Source organism: Syngnathoides biaculeatus, chromosome 23 (assembly GCF_019802595.1).
Source record: "Syngnathoides biaculeatus isolate LvHL_M chromosome 23, ASM1980259v1, whole genome shotgun sequence".
Lineage (NCBI taxonomy): Eukaryota > Metazoa > Chordata > Actinopteri > Syngnathiformes > Syngnathidae > Syngnathoides > Syngnathoides biaculeatus.
This window is the reverse complement of record NC_084662.1, coordinates 12,671,376-12,685,688: the sequence shown is the minus strand read 5'-3', so window position 1 is coordinate 12,685,688 and position 14,313 is coordinate 12,671,376. Positions and strand designations below refer to the sequence as shown.

At 43.0% G+C, this 14,313-nt stretch overlaps 1 protein-coding gene across 3 annotated transcripts in view; it reads left to right on the top strand.

Moving 5' to 3' along the window:
* Window positions 1-7,174: 7,174 nt before the first annotated feature.
* Window positions 7,175-14,313, top strand: part of fut8b (fucosyltransferase 8b (alpha (1,6) fucosyltransferase)) — a 197,926-nt gene continuing 190,787 nt past the window's right edge. The window contains exons 1-2 of one of the 3 annotated variants that reach the window (XM_061812713.1): window positions 7,175-7,248; window positions 9,378-9,479. The gene's annotated coding sequence lies outside the window, so the exon portion shown is untranslated. Of the gene's footprint in view, window positions 7,249-8,357; window positions 8,520-8,949; window positions 9,068-9,377; window positions 9,480-14,313 lie in introns of those variants that run through there. The other 2 variants (XM_061812710.1, XM_061812712.1) reach the window with 2 other exon arrangements.

Genomic DNA, 14,313 nt, shown 5'->3' with positions numbered 1-14,313 from the left:
ACTTATTGGACCATGCCATAATTAATTAACATCTACATCACTGCAGACAGCATAAGGAGATGCATAATTGCATGAACGCACGTCTGCTGCTCCTTCCCACCGTATAAATAATCAACATGTTACACAGTGAAAAATGACAACTGCAGGACAGAGTTGAGCAAGCCTGCTTCCTGACTAATGTCGAGATGCCCTTGAGCAAGGCAACGACACCCCCCCCCCAACGCCCCCGAAGCGCCCGTCGCTCCCACCAGGAGAGGACCGCAGCTTGCACACCCCTACAGCGTCTCCCCTTGCATGCCCGCATGCGTGTGTTGTGCAGGGAAACAGATGCAGCAGAGTATGATAAAATAAAACAAAACAGCGGGAGAGTTGTTAGCACGTCAGCCTCACATTTCAGACTTCCCTCTTGCCCACCTGTCACCGCCGACACTAATGAGCTGAAGCACTATCGAAAAAGCGTCTTGAAGAAATGTCGTTTTTCATTTGGACCGCCCATCTCACCCAAAAGTCTGCCGGGTTAGGCTCCGGCACACCTCCAATGAGAACAAGCGGTACCCAACATGGAGGGATGGTTCATTTTCTATTGGGGAAAAATTAGTTTTGGAATGCAGACAAATGGGAGGGTCATGGAATTAATCATGATTTGACTCTCAGGCAAAAAAAAAAAAAAAAAATCGGTCCATTTTTGATACGTATTTCTCACATTCCCCTCTGCATCAAATTTCATATTCCCATTTCATGGCCGTTCTGTAAAAGTTACTCGCTAGGACTGCAGAATGCTGAGACAGAAAGAGGCCTTATCTTCAATAACCTTGAATTAGGAGGCATTTAAAGCGCGACTGAAGAGATACAAGCTTGGATTTAGATTTATAGATTGCTGCGAATTTATAGTGAGCGTTATTTCATTAAGCCCCAGATTGCGCCTGACTTTTATTGGGCGACCAACCTTCTCCCAAATTAATGAAATATTTGCAGTCTAGGGCAAACGGAAAAAAAAAAAAAATTGACACACAAAGAGGCATGTCCAGGCATAAAATCATCAGACCAACATATGCTCAGCACACTTACACAAATGCAGGCTCATGAACGGCACACAATACACCATCGGTATTCGCTTCCATTTGCACATTTTTTTTTTTTTTTGCAGTGATGTGAGACACAAGCGGAGCAAAAGTAATGTATTCATTACACGACACATCAGAGTCAAGAGAAATACTCTGACAGCTTTCTTACACATGGATTGCTGTGTGCACTCGCAGGTTAGTAAGGGAATACGTTTCAGTCGGATGAAGCAGACATTTAAGTGAGCAAGATCTCACAGGTTGTGAGCATTTTTTTGGATGGTAAGTACTTTGCTCTAATGGTGAAAATACAGCATGTCTTCAAAAGTAATACACTACAAAGTCGGCTTTCCTGGCAAGACCGCAACTCTAATTTTTACAGGTTCCTATACCTGCTCGTAAATAATGACTCTAAGGCCCAAAGTTTCAGCCGCGACAATGCTGGATATAAGACATGGTAAAGTTTATAGATTCGGGACTCCTTTATACTTCCAACAACTTCAAATCACATTTCTCCTTGTTTTATGACTTTAACTTGAAGGCTTGTGTTGGGTACATGGAGACAACCACTGCCGAAAGAAATGGGCCAAGTGTTGGAAAATGTGCCCGGCGATTGGCTGGCGACCACTTCAAAGTGTACCCTTCCTCTCGCCCAAAATCAGATGGGATAGGCTCCGATTAGCAATACAGAAAGTGGATAAAAACATTCACGATTGTTTTCAAGATCAGCGAGTTGGGATTGAGTTGCAGCTACTCTTGATAAAGCATATACGTTCCATGACAAAAATGAAGTCAATTTAAGATTGTGGCAATTCATCTTTTTAAATGTCTCTTTTTCTCTCATCTCCCTCTACAGAGCTTTGAGACATTATTCTGTTCACTTGTGAAAACCTTTCAGCGATATGACACGCGGAAGGACTCACACGTTTACCGACTGACTTTTATTTTCTTCCTGTGATTGTGATGTTGACAGATCCAATTCACAGAAATCTGAAACCAGAAGCGCACAAATGAATAAAAACTGTTTTAAAGGTGAAACGACTTCCTTTGTGAATGTGGCTGTAGAGGAAAACATCCCTCCATCCATTCTATTTGCCGCTTATCCTCAAGAGGGTCGTGGGGAGTGCTGGAGCCTATCCCGGCTGTCACCGGGCAGGAGGCGGGGTACACCCTGAACTAGATGCCAGGTAATCGCAGGGCACATAGAGACGGGGCAATTTAGAGCGTCCAATCAATGTGGCATGTTTTTGGAATGTGGGAGGAAACCGGAGTGCCCGGAGAAAACCCACGGAGGCGCGGGGAGAACATGCAAACTCTACACAGGCGGGGCCGTGATTGAACCTCGGGTCCTCAGAACTGTCAGGCCAACACTTAACCAGCTGAGGCATCGTGCCGCCCCGAAAAAAAAACAGGGATACTTAATTTTCAGACTAAGGATACTTGATTGGTACAATTGTGGTTGGTGGAGGTCTGAAGATGTAGCGCACACGTGCCAAACTCAAGGGCCGGGGGCCAGATCTGGCCTGCTGCGTAATTTTATGTGGCCCGCGGAGGCAAATCATGTGTATCAACTTTTATGATTTTTTTTTTCCGTTCAAATCTGTACCAAAATTTCAAATGGTCATATCATAAATGATAATGTTGTGATATTACAAGCATTTTTGTGTTACCAAACATCAATAGTTGGAAAAACCCATTACCTTGATTTATGATTCCAAAACTAGTTCAGAAATTTCGTGTGTAAATATGATGAGGCGGTTAAAGATTTTTATCGCTTCACAGCCATAACGGCCCTTTGAGGGGAAACCGCAAGTACAATGTGGCAAAAATGAGTTTGACACCCCTGATCTCGAGTATGAATGCATAAATGTATGACTACAAGGGTGGAGATATTTTGCAAGCTTTCTTCTGCTTCAATCATGTCAATCACAACTTCATGTTGTGGACATCGCAATCATAATTTGCAAAGGCAACATACATTCCCCAATCCGTCCCATCCAACAGTTGATGCATCTCGAATCGTTCGCCGTGACAAGACATCACTCACGGGGTGCTTGTTTTGCTCACAGCTGGAACAGATTGATGAATTCATCGATGGGTGTTTGGACAGAAGGAGCTGAAGTCAAAGATTTGCGCCAATAGTGGCGGGAGGGGGGCGGGGGTAAGAAGGGAGAGACTGTTATTTGTACAAACCCGTTTTTCTAATATTCCCGGGATTAAACAACGATAGTGGTATGTTCCAATTTATCTCGTGGCTCTGAAGATTCAAATAAAAATGGGATTATTGTGGTGAAATTTAGCCAAACAGCGGCACCGGAGGTCTCGACATGGAATGTAAACATGGGCACACACCCACTTGTGTCATGTGAGAGCATCGTTAATACTACGCAGCGGACTCTTTAACACCGTCCACTTGCATTCCTCAGAGTGTGCTTTGCTGCTGCTGTTTTGGTTACCAACAGCATTTAAAGTCTGCATGTAAACAACAGCATCAATGTGAAGGTGAACGTGAAATGATTACTATGTTTGTTTTTTATCCTGATGGGGCATTTACTTGTCATCAGAGGATGACGCATCCTTTGACCAATTGTGGCAAGGCATCATCCCGAGGGACCGACATTATTGGAGGAAATAAAGCCTAAACATGATACGTCTCAAACGTAGACCAGACCGTGGCGCTTGAGCTGATGTATTTGCCCATCACTTGTGTACCTCTGATAACTGCTTGCCTGGAGGGCTGCAATTGCTCCAATATTTCACAACTATCCATCTTTTACTGGCACTCGCCGTGTTTTTCAATGCGGCGGTTATAACGTGCGGATCGGTCTGTAAATGAAACTGGTTCGCTCGGGCAAATTGTCCAAAAAGAATAGAGGGGGCGGGGGGGGGGGGAGACAAAAGATCATCATCCTTGTGTTAGTGGCAAGAAAACACTCATGGTCGAAACAGATGAGGTAACATCTTTAACTGTTCTGCGGATGGGACACGTTTTTATCGCACCATAAAAACTACCACTCTCACTCGAAATGGCAGTTATCATTATTATTATTTGTTTTCTCCTTTCACAAAATCAATAGTTCTTTAGTTTGCACTGGTCTAAAAATTTTAACGCTGCTTCATTGAATACTTAACACCTAAGCGACCATTTATTTACCCAAACCAACTTTTCATTTTGGTATCTTGGGCACATAATCGTTTTGACCTTCTCCTTGAATTTTTTTTTTTTCAACAGGCTGTATGATTAAACTGTTTATTTTAAGAAATGCACTTCAACTCTCCAAGGTATAACAATTGACATTTTTGTTGTTGAATAAAAACATTTTAAATGCTAGGCTGAGATAAAAGCTCAATTAATATGAAGAGTTTCCAAGCGCTACCAGAATATAACAAATCATCATGATTAATAGGCGCATGATTTACTTGCCTGATTTTGAAATCCTTCATGTTGTCCACAAATACACTGAAATATGGATAGCCAAATGGCCCTGAGATTGTGTACATTTTTTTGTAATGTGTCTGAATTTAACTTCCTATATTCAAACATAGTGGGACGGTGGATCAGCTGGAAAGCATTGGCCTCACAGTTCTGAGGTCCCAGGTTCAATCCCGGACCTGCCTGTGTGGAGTTCGCATGTTCTCCCCGTGTCTACGTGGGTTTTTTTTTCCGGGCGCTCCAGTTTCCTCCCACATCCCATAAACATGCAACATTAACTAGATACTCCAAATTGCCCCGAGGTGCGATTGTGACTGCGACTGTTTGTCTACATGTGCCCTGCGATTGGCTGGCGACCAGTTCAGGGGGTACCCCGCCTCCTGCCCGTTGACAGCTGGGATAGGCTCCAGCACTCCCTGTGACCCTTGTGAGGATAATCAGCTAAGAAAATGGATGGAAGGATATTCGAACATACATCATCAAAGGATTTAGCAGCTCTTGGGGCTATTTTTGCAGCATTTATTGCGTAAAATAAACATACTCACATTCAAAATGGTACAAATAAATTCTCATCTATGTTGAAAAAACTTTTTTGTTAACATTGTGTGGTGTTTAATTAATTCAATAAAGATTGTTTATAAATAACGTACATCACTTGTTTTTTCTTGTCGACCATCAAGCATTGTGAAATGTTTTCTTAAAAGTGCCGTTAATCAAGATTTTTTAACAGGTGTATGTTCCTCTCAGGGATATTTTTATGAAAATAAATCCAGGAGTTGAAAGTATGACGTTTACTCAGTGTCTTGTATGCGTGTTTCCACGTATGATCGAGGCGAGCAAAGTGCCAACAAATAAAATGGCTTGCTGACGTTAGACCAGATCACAACACGATCCATAATAGATGCCTTGTTAACAAGCGCTGGCATTTCTGATCTATAATTAAGGAGTATATTATATGCAAAGAAGTTTCAGCACGTGCTGTCTGGAGGCTGCTCTCTCCCGTTTCGCTCTCAGGCCACGTTATCTGACAGTATGGCTGTTATTGACTGACCGTGCCATTTGGCCATCGATCGGTGTGGACGCCATTATGTCAGGGAGATCGTAGCCCGGCAGAGCACGGACTCCAAAGCGGGGAAAAGCAGCAACAGAGAACCGCCGCGGAAAATAAACCGGGGTGCAAGAGTGTTTGAGACGGTGATGATGCCAACAAGTTTACAGTCAGCGTGACATGAGCGGGTGTAATGCAGGATAAGACAAAGCGCTTCCATTTTGCACGTCTTGTCCCTGCCAAAAATCCCAATTGATGTTCCGGGCGCACACAGCTTTCAAGAGCGTAGTTGGTTTTAGCCTTTGTGACGGCCGACCACATTGTCTCCACCCAGTCGTACCAATTGACCACCAGTCACTATGCAGTGGTGGTGGGGGCGGGGTCGGGAGCCTGGGATGATTGGTGTGGGGGCTGAGCGGCTGCGCGGTGCCTCGGCCGGGCTCTGTGGCTTTCCGCCCGTGTATTTATAGTAATACTGTATTTAATTGAGTTTCTAGCGGCAGGGCTGAATTTTAAAGAGTGCCACAAATGGAATTCGAGGCACGCGGGAAACACAATCCGCAGCGCAATAAGCATGCAAAGTGCGCAATCGTGAAAAGCAGCTCGGTCTGCAATCGGTGCAACGCAAAAACGTCTGAAATGGAGCACGCTGGCCTGCAGTCTTCTGGAAGCCACGGAGTGTGTGACTGACCTTAAGGTTGTTTTAAAATGTTAATCAATTCCAAGACTGGTTGGGGGTGTGGGGGGGGGGGCACCTCTGTATTGTTACTGATCTAGATGATTTAATCAACTGCAGGGAGTACCAAGTGTCGAGCAGGGCTAAAGTGTACAGTACCCAAGGGGGACGCGCACATGCGCTTTTAGAATATATTTTGGCAAGTTTACATAAATTTTTAGTGAGCGTGGCTTATTCAGCGATTGCGAAATGCATCTGTTAGAGCAGAAGCCACTTCAATATAGTGTTTTAGCTTTTATAGTATGAGACAGTTCAGAGTTCATGCCCCAAGGTAACAGACTCCTTTGCAACTCGATAAAACACTCGAGAAAGGCACGGCCGATTGTGCGGCCTGACCCCCTGCAGGGTCACCATTCAAATTCATAGTCTGTTTGTCGGATAATAAATTGAGCATGATAGATTAATTTGCATTTGGCTCATCATCCCCGCAATACGAATGAGGAGTCTCTATACAGTCGAGCCCGGAGTTTAATAACCCAGAGGAAAATCTGGCGCCTCCAAATGTGATTTCTTTCAAGGGCACTGCAAAAAGGAGGGCTGTGGAAACATCTCTGCGATGATTTGCACTAAACTCTCGTCATTCACAGCCCGAGCCGCCGTATCAGACACAGTTAACGCCAAGCCGAGCATTATCGTGGGCTCAATGTAATCAAAAATCCTAATTAGCGTCATTAAAATTGACGCTGTTAAATCTGGGACCTTGTAGAAATCACAATGGGTTTACACTGTCAGGGTTGACTGTGTATTCGGAGTTATCAAAGCCAGTGACAGTGCTGTGGGCTAAAAAGCAAGAGGGTGTTTGTGTGAGGGGGGTGGGCGGGGGTGACCTCTTGTCCAGAGCGAGCCTGGCATGTGCATTTTTTCCTTCCTTTATATCGTGTGAATTCATTTCTCAGTGCAAAACAGCTGCAGCACTGAAGCACGGAGGCAGCGAGGAAGTGGCGCTGGGCGGCCACGCCGCACAGCTTTCGTAAGTAAAAGGTCGAACATTTAATCCCGGATAAGGGACCGTGTTTAGTAAGAATTAAAGTACAATATGGCGATATTTTGCAGCATTTGAGTAGGACTGCAACTTACACTAACCAAACATTGCATTTATTTTGAAATGCCTCCATCTAGGCTTTGTTACTTACCATTTCTAATGTTACTGTGAGCTGTTCAAACATTTCGTCAAACTTTGTTTTACAGCTCATACCCTGTTGCTGAAAGTAAAGTTCCAGTTTGACACATTTTTTTAATGTAATAAACGTCACAAGGCGGCACAGTAATGGGTTAAGGTATTGGCCTCACAGTTCTGAGGACCGGGGTTAAAATCCTGGCCCCGCCTGTGTGGGATTTGCATGTGCTCCCCGTGCCTGTGTGGGTTTTCTCCGGGCACTCCGGTTTCTTCCCACATCCCCAAAACATGCAACATTAATTGGACGCGCTAAATTGCCCATAGGTGTGACTGTGAGTGTGACTGTTGTCTGTGCCCTGCGATTGGCTGGCAACCTGTTCAAGGTGTACCCTGCCACCTGCTCAATGATAGCTGGGATTGGCTCCAGCACTTCTGTGACTCTTGTGAAGATAGGCGGCTCCAAAGATGGATGGATGGATGGACGGATGGAACAGGAACTGAACTTGTCTGAAACTGGGGATCCCCAAGAATCAATTGACAGTTATTGTTCGTGTGCAGCAATCAACCACTACTGTCAAAAAAAAAAATAATGGGATTTTATTGGTGCAATATTTGACACATTTCTAAAATAATTAAAAAAAAAATCTCAACTAACATGACATGGGCGATGCTATGATTTGGTAAGCGAAACCCTGATAAAAAAAAGCAAGTTCCTCACTAATGATGCATGATACTAATCTCCTCCTGACATCATTGTGTCAAAAGTTTCACATTATTATTCAACATATTTGTAGACGCCACATAAAAAAATCTGATGCTTCAACAAGAAAAGAACAAACGTGCCTTTCTCGTTGTCTGTCAGCCGCTTTGAATTATGATCGGCGTTCGGGGGTTGGTGGTCGCGGTCGTATATTTTCCCGGTGGCCCTGCTTGTCGGCGTGCGCGCGCGCGTCCGTGTGAGCAGCAGGCACGCGCGCGCTCGCTCGCGGACTATCAAAATGATCGGCTGGCTTTTCACACCACAACTGGCGAGCCACCCGAAAACACTCGTTCTCCCGATCCAAGACGATTACAAGTCAATTTGTTTAACGAGACTTTCAGCCCATTCTCCACATTCCGACGAGGTAATTATTTCCCCCCCCCCCCAAAAAAAAAAAAAAAAAAAAAAAAAAGCTCAAAGCATACAAACGTGCCGTTCACCACTAAGGTAGACGCTGGAGCGGGTAGGAAGTGACAGCCATGATAAATACGATTATTATTAGTTATTTTTTTTTTTACAACACTTGTGTTTTTATTATATTCACGCTCAACAGTGTGTTTTATTTCTCCCCCCGCAGAAATCTGTCTACCACACAAGAGAACCTAACTCTGCTTGCTTACCGTCAATGGACGACTAGTCTCTGTCCAAAGTGTTGAATCTCATTGCGGGCTCGGAAGCCAGGTTTAGTAAATCCGTTCCGAAGCTGGCGGAGAAAAAAAAAAAAAAAAAAAAAAGTAAAATAATATGTAAATGATAGTAATTTAAAAAAAGAAAGAAAGAAAAAGAAACAACACCAACACCGGTCCAAAGTAGTAATATCGTCGAGTTACACGGAGGAACGTCCCATTGTCGGTCGTGTGTTCAGATTGTACATGGCGAGTCCAATCCGCAGACTACAGTCAACCGCTTTGGGTAAATCTCTCTCTCGCTCTCTCCCTCTCTCTCCCTTTCTCCCTCCCACCCTCTCTCACTAAACTGAGGGCATTTGGCTTCTTGGCAGTGATGTGATAAAGAAGTATTCAATTTGAGCTAATTGATTTCAAGAATGCCCCCCTCCCCATCCCCACTTAAAAAAAAAAATAAAAAAATCCCCACCCATGCATGTAAAATAGACTAAGCAAGAAAGTGTCTTCCCTTCCTTCCCCATTTCCCACGAATAACATACATCCTTTGCTGGAAAAAAAGAAAAAGAATTGGATTAATGGCCACTTTGTTTCTACAGGGAGAGCAGCCATCTGTATCAAGCATCCCGCTGCACCGTCACGATGTCCTGTAGGGAGCAACAGTTTGCAAGAGAACGCACCATAAACAACGGCAATATGCTGTAAGTAGCACTGGTGGATGGATTAGTGTCGAGACAAAAGAAGAGAGGTTCTAATTAATTTGGGACAGCAAGTTCGCAAGTATCAAAGCATCTCCCGGGGTGGTAATACAATAAGATGCAAATGTCACCATTCGGGCTCATCCTCGTTTGCAAATCTGTCTCCAGTAATTCCAGTATTTCAAATTGGGGGGGAAAAAAAACTAAATAAATTGTGGCCAGTGGCCAGCAAATGTAAGGTTCCGAGTTTGTCTCTTGGGCTTTCTGTATTGGGGTAAAATCCTCTCCCCATGCTTGGGTTGGTTTTCCTTGGGTACTCCGGCGTTCCAAATACATGCATATCAACTTCATTGAAGATTCTACATTGTTCACTAAATTGACCAGATATGTGTATCTCTTGGTATTTTTTCTGAATGTACCTTTCAATCAACCAGCGGCCAGCCCGTGCTCTAGTGACAAACGGCATAGAAAATGAATGGCTGAAACGATCATTTTATAAATAGATCTTGCAATTTTTACCTGCCTGTTATGTTGCCCTACTGGTGGAAACATTATTATACCTTGTCCTGGGCTTCTCATGCAAGGTTTCTTGGCTCATATCGATTCCTTATCGGTACGCTTTTGCAACCCAACCCCCGTCTACTTCACTGTGTCCTTGAATCCTTTTGTATTGATCTGTGGACCTCCCTGCCGTTCACTGTAGGTTTATCTTACAAGGATTGCATTCTTCCAGACCTACGAAGGCTAGTTGACGGAGTTGCTAACCAGGCTGCGATACTAGATAAGAGCAATCAGGTGTACTGTATTCTACGGTTGTTGTACAGTACAATGTGTCCACAAATATGATCATGGAACATATGGCGAGCACACCAGGCAGGAAGACTTGTAGAATATCTTTTCTGTTGTTAGGCCTTAGTCTGGTTAGCAAGCTGGTCACCATTAACAATGTTTTTCTCAGTTGGTCTGTTTTCGTACCTTGGTTTCTCAATCTAGCTGGTGCGGCTTTTACTTCACGTTGAATTTTAATTGGCAGAAATCAATTTCACCACACAAAAATAACTGTCAAGCTCTCTTTAGTTATGAATCTGTTTACGATTTAGCAGTGAGCAGTAGTGAAGATAAATGTGAAGAGAATAACTAGCCGAAGGTTTAGAACCGTTTCAACGTTTCAATTTCCCGTCGTTGCATATCAGGATTTAAAAGTGTTTCTGTAGAACTCGCATCAGAAATTGAAAGGGTCTTTGAAGCCAAAGAACAATGTGATCGATATAAGGTTTAACCTGATTTTGAGGGATTAAAAAGTCTGTTCCTTGTAATCTCGTGGTTAACATCTCTGCCTTTCATTCATTTCTGGTCGGTGGCCAAATTTGTGACTGACTGGTGACAAGCACAGGGCATTTCTCACCCTAAGTCATTTGTGATAAATGATATATAAAATGGATGGATAGGACCAGAATCATTTGCCATGCAACACTAACTCATGTAATCCACATTGAATTATGGGATTGGACATTAAAATCCCATTTTGCACGCATAGGTCAAAAGATTCCGATTGAGTGCTTCAGGCTCGAAAGTGGCTGCCCCTTTTGAAATATCCTGACATGTAATAGCAGTTACGATTGGCATAGTTGATTGCTTAGGCCATTATGCCAACAGTGCCACGGTAACATAATGCTTTGTGTAAATGTTGATGAACTTCTCCCAATCCTTTTCCGTGCCACTGAACACTTTCAACAGACGTATTTTGATGGACTGGCAAAGAAACAAATGATTGAATATAGAACTCACTATGGAGCCCATTGAAAGTGAATAGAAAAGGCTTTGCAGAGGAATACTGTCACCTCATGGGATTTTAGTAGGTATTTGCTGGAAGTATATCTGGATGCAGGCAGCATAAATATGGAACTAAGTACGTGCCACCAGGATTTGAATTTGAAATGCCACAGACAACAGGATTTGAATTTAAAATGTAAAGTGATCACATTTTCAATAGTTGTATTTCAGTGTTACTTTTGAATGTCGACAATTCAACCGGCGACAATTCGCTGTCTGAAATTCAACTGGGTACAATTAGTCGCTAGTCATGTACACATACTAAGAAAGCGTAACTGGATTGGCTGGCTGTTCGGTTCTGACTTGAAGTGACCTCGCCTGGTGGCACAGACGGTGAATTTTAGACAGCGAATTGTAGCCGGTTGAATTTCAGACAGCGGGTTTTAGCCAGCTAAATTGTTAACATTGAAAACTTACCCTAACATACAACTATTGAAAATGTGATCACTTTACATTTTAAATTCAAATCCTGTTTTCTGTGGCATTTCAAATTGAAATCCTGGTGGCACATATTTACTTCCGTACATAAAGAAACATTTTGAGCTTTCATGCGTACACGCTGTTTCAGTAATTCACGCGTTTAACCATTTTATTAGATAACCACTAAATGTCAGGGATCACATCACCGAAATATTTTCTTTCCCATTTCTGTAAAGTAACCACAGAACAGAGAAACTATTTTACATTAATTGTGTTTTTAATGCAAAAGTGGTCAAATTTTTCAAAGAAAATCAACGAGCTGGCTGAGATGTGTGTAAAAATGCGAACTCACTTCGCAATTGTGGATTCCAATTCACAATGCGAAAACATCGCGAGCTCACTGAAAATAAAATAGTCAGCATTAAAGCACTTCATGAGCCTGAATGTTCTCTTCTCATTTTTATGCAGGCAAATGGATCCTTTCCTGTGTCACAGTAAATTCTATTTCCTGCTTCATGATTATCACGTTTCTTCCTTCCACTGCTTCTGTGATGGAGTCACAAAAAGCTTAATACACTTGTGGCGTTAATTCTTTGGTTATGTATGATGGTTTGAGCTGTAAAACAAAACAAAGTTTGAGGCTTAAGGCATATTTTCCAATATATAAATGATAAGATATGGCATAATGTTGAGCTCACCTCCCAAATCCACATAAGCAGTCCATTCAGTTTATATTTTAAATAATATGGGAAGGCAATGAAATCTCATTCAGGCCTAAATTCACAGTTGTGGGTGGTTTGGAGCGGTAAAAAAAAACATCACCTGCTCACTATCAACCAAGAGATAAGGTATATGAGCTAATTAAAATATACAATATATATAAAATATTTTCAAGTTCACACTAAAGTCACAGTTGAAGGAGTATTATACACAGTGTGTAGGCTGCCTGTGTTCCTGTGGTGAGTGTCAGTGTGTTCTTCTGTCAGGGATTTGAGTCTCTCCTTTTCCCCGTGGAAAAGAGTCCGCGGCTTCTCGTCAGGTTTCCAAACCCCATCCATACAGTGACTGCACATAACTTCTTTGAATTGAGTTGGCACAAAAAAGTCCTCCTGCCTCTAGTTGCCTTTATAAAGATTCAGTGAAGAAAGTAAGTATTTGAACACCCTGCTGTATTGCAAGTTCTCCCACTTACAAATCATGGCAGGGTCTGAAAGTTTTAGGTGTATGTCCACTGTGAGAGATAATCTAAAAAGAAAAAACCAGAAATCACAATGTACAATTTTGTTAACCATTTATTTGTGTGATAAAGCTGCAAATAGGTATTTGAACACCAGTCGATCACCTAGAATTCTGACCCTCAAAGATTTGTTAGTCCGCCTTTAAAAGTCCACCTCCACTCCATGTACTGTATTATCCTGAATCAGATGCGCCTGTGTGAGGTAGTTAGCTGCATAAAGACACACCCACCCCTCCTCCCCATACAAGCAGCAAGACTCAAACTTGTAACATGGCTAAGACCAAAGTGCTGTCCAAAGACACCAGGGACAAAATTGTACAACTCCACACAGCTGGAAAGGGCGGCGGAGAAAGTTCCAAGCATCTTGGTGAGAAAAGGTCCACTGTTGGAGCTATCATTAGAAAATAGAAGAAGCTAAACATGACGGTCAGTCTCAATCGGAGTGGAACCCCATGCAAGACATCAGCTCGTGGGGTCTAAATGATCCTAAGAAAGGTGAGGAATCAGCCCATGTCTACACGACAGGACTTGGTCAATGACCTGAAACGAGCTTGGACCATCGTTTCCAAGGTGACTGTTGGGAATACACGAAGACGTCATGATTTGAAATCATGCATGGCACGGAAAGTTCCCTTGCTTAAACCAGCACATGTCAAGGCCCGTCTTAAGTTTGCCAATCACCATTTGGATGATACAGAGGAATCATGGGAGAAGGTTTTGTGGTCAGATGAGACCAAAATGGAATTTTTTAGTCATAATTCCACGAACAGTATTTTGAGGAAGACAAATGATGAGTTCCATCCCAAGAACACCATCCCTACTGTGAAGCATGGGGGTGGTAGCATCACGCTTTGGGGGTGTTTTTCTGCACATGGGACAGGACGACTGGAGCCATGTATTGTGAGATTTTGGGGAACAAAATATTTCCCTCCATCAGAACATTGAAGATGGGTCGTGGTTGGGTCTTTCAACATGACATTGACCTGAACCACACAGCCAGGAAAACAAAGGAATGGCTCTGTAAGAAGCATATCAAGGTCCTGGTGTGGCCTAGCCAGTCTTCAGACTTAAACCCATTAGAAAATCTTTGGAGGGAGCTCAAACTCTGTGTTTCTCAGCGACAGCCCAAAAACCTGTATGGTCCAGAGAAGATCTGTGTGGAGGAGTGGGCCAAAATCTCTCCTGCAGTGTGTGCAAACCTGGTGAACAACTACAGAAAATGTCTGACCTCTGTAATTGCAAACAACGGCTAGAGAGATTTTGGGGAACAACCTCTTTCCTTCAATCAGAGGGTTGAAGATGGGTCGTGGTTCGGTCTTTCAGCATGACAATGACCCAAAACACACA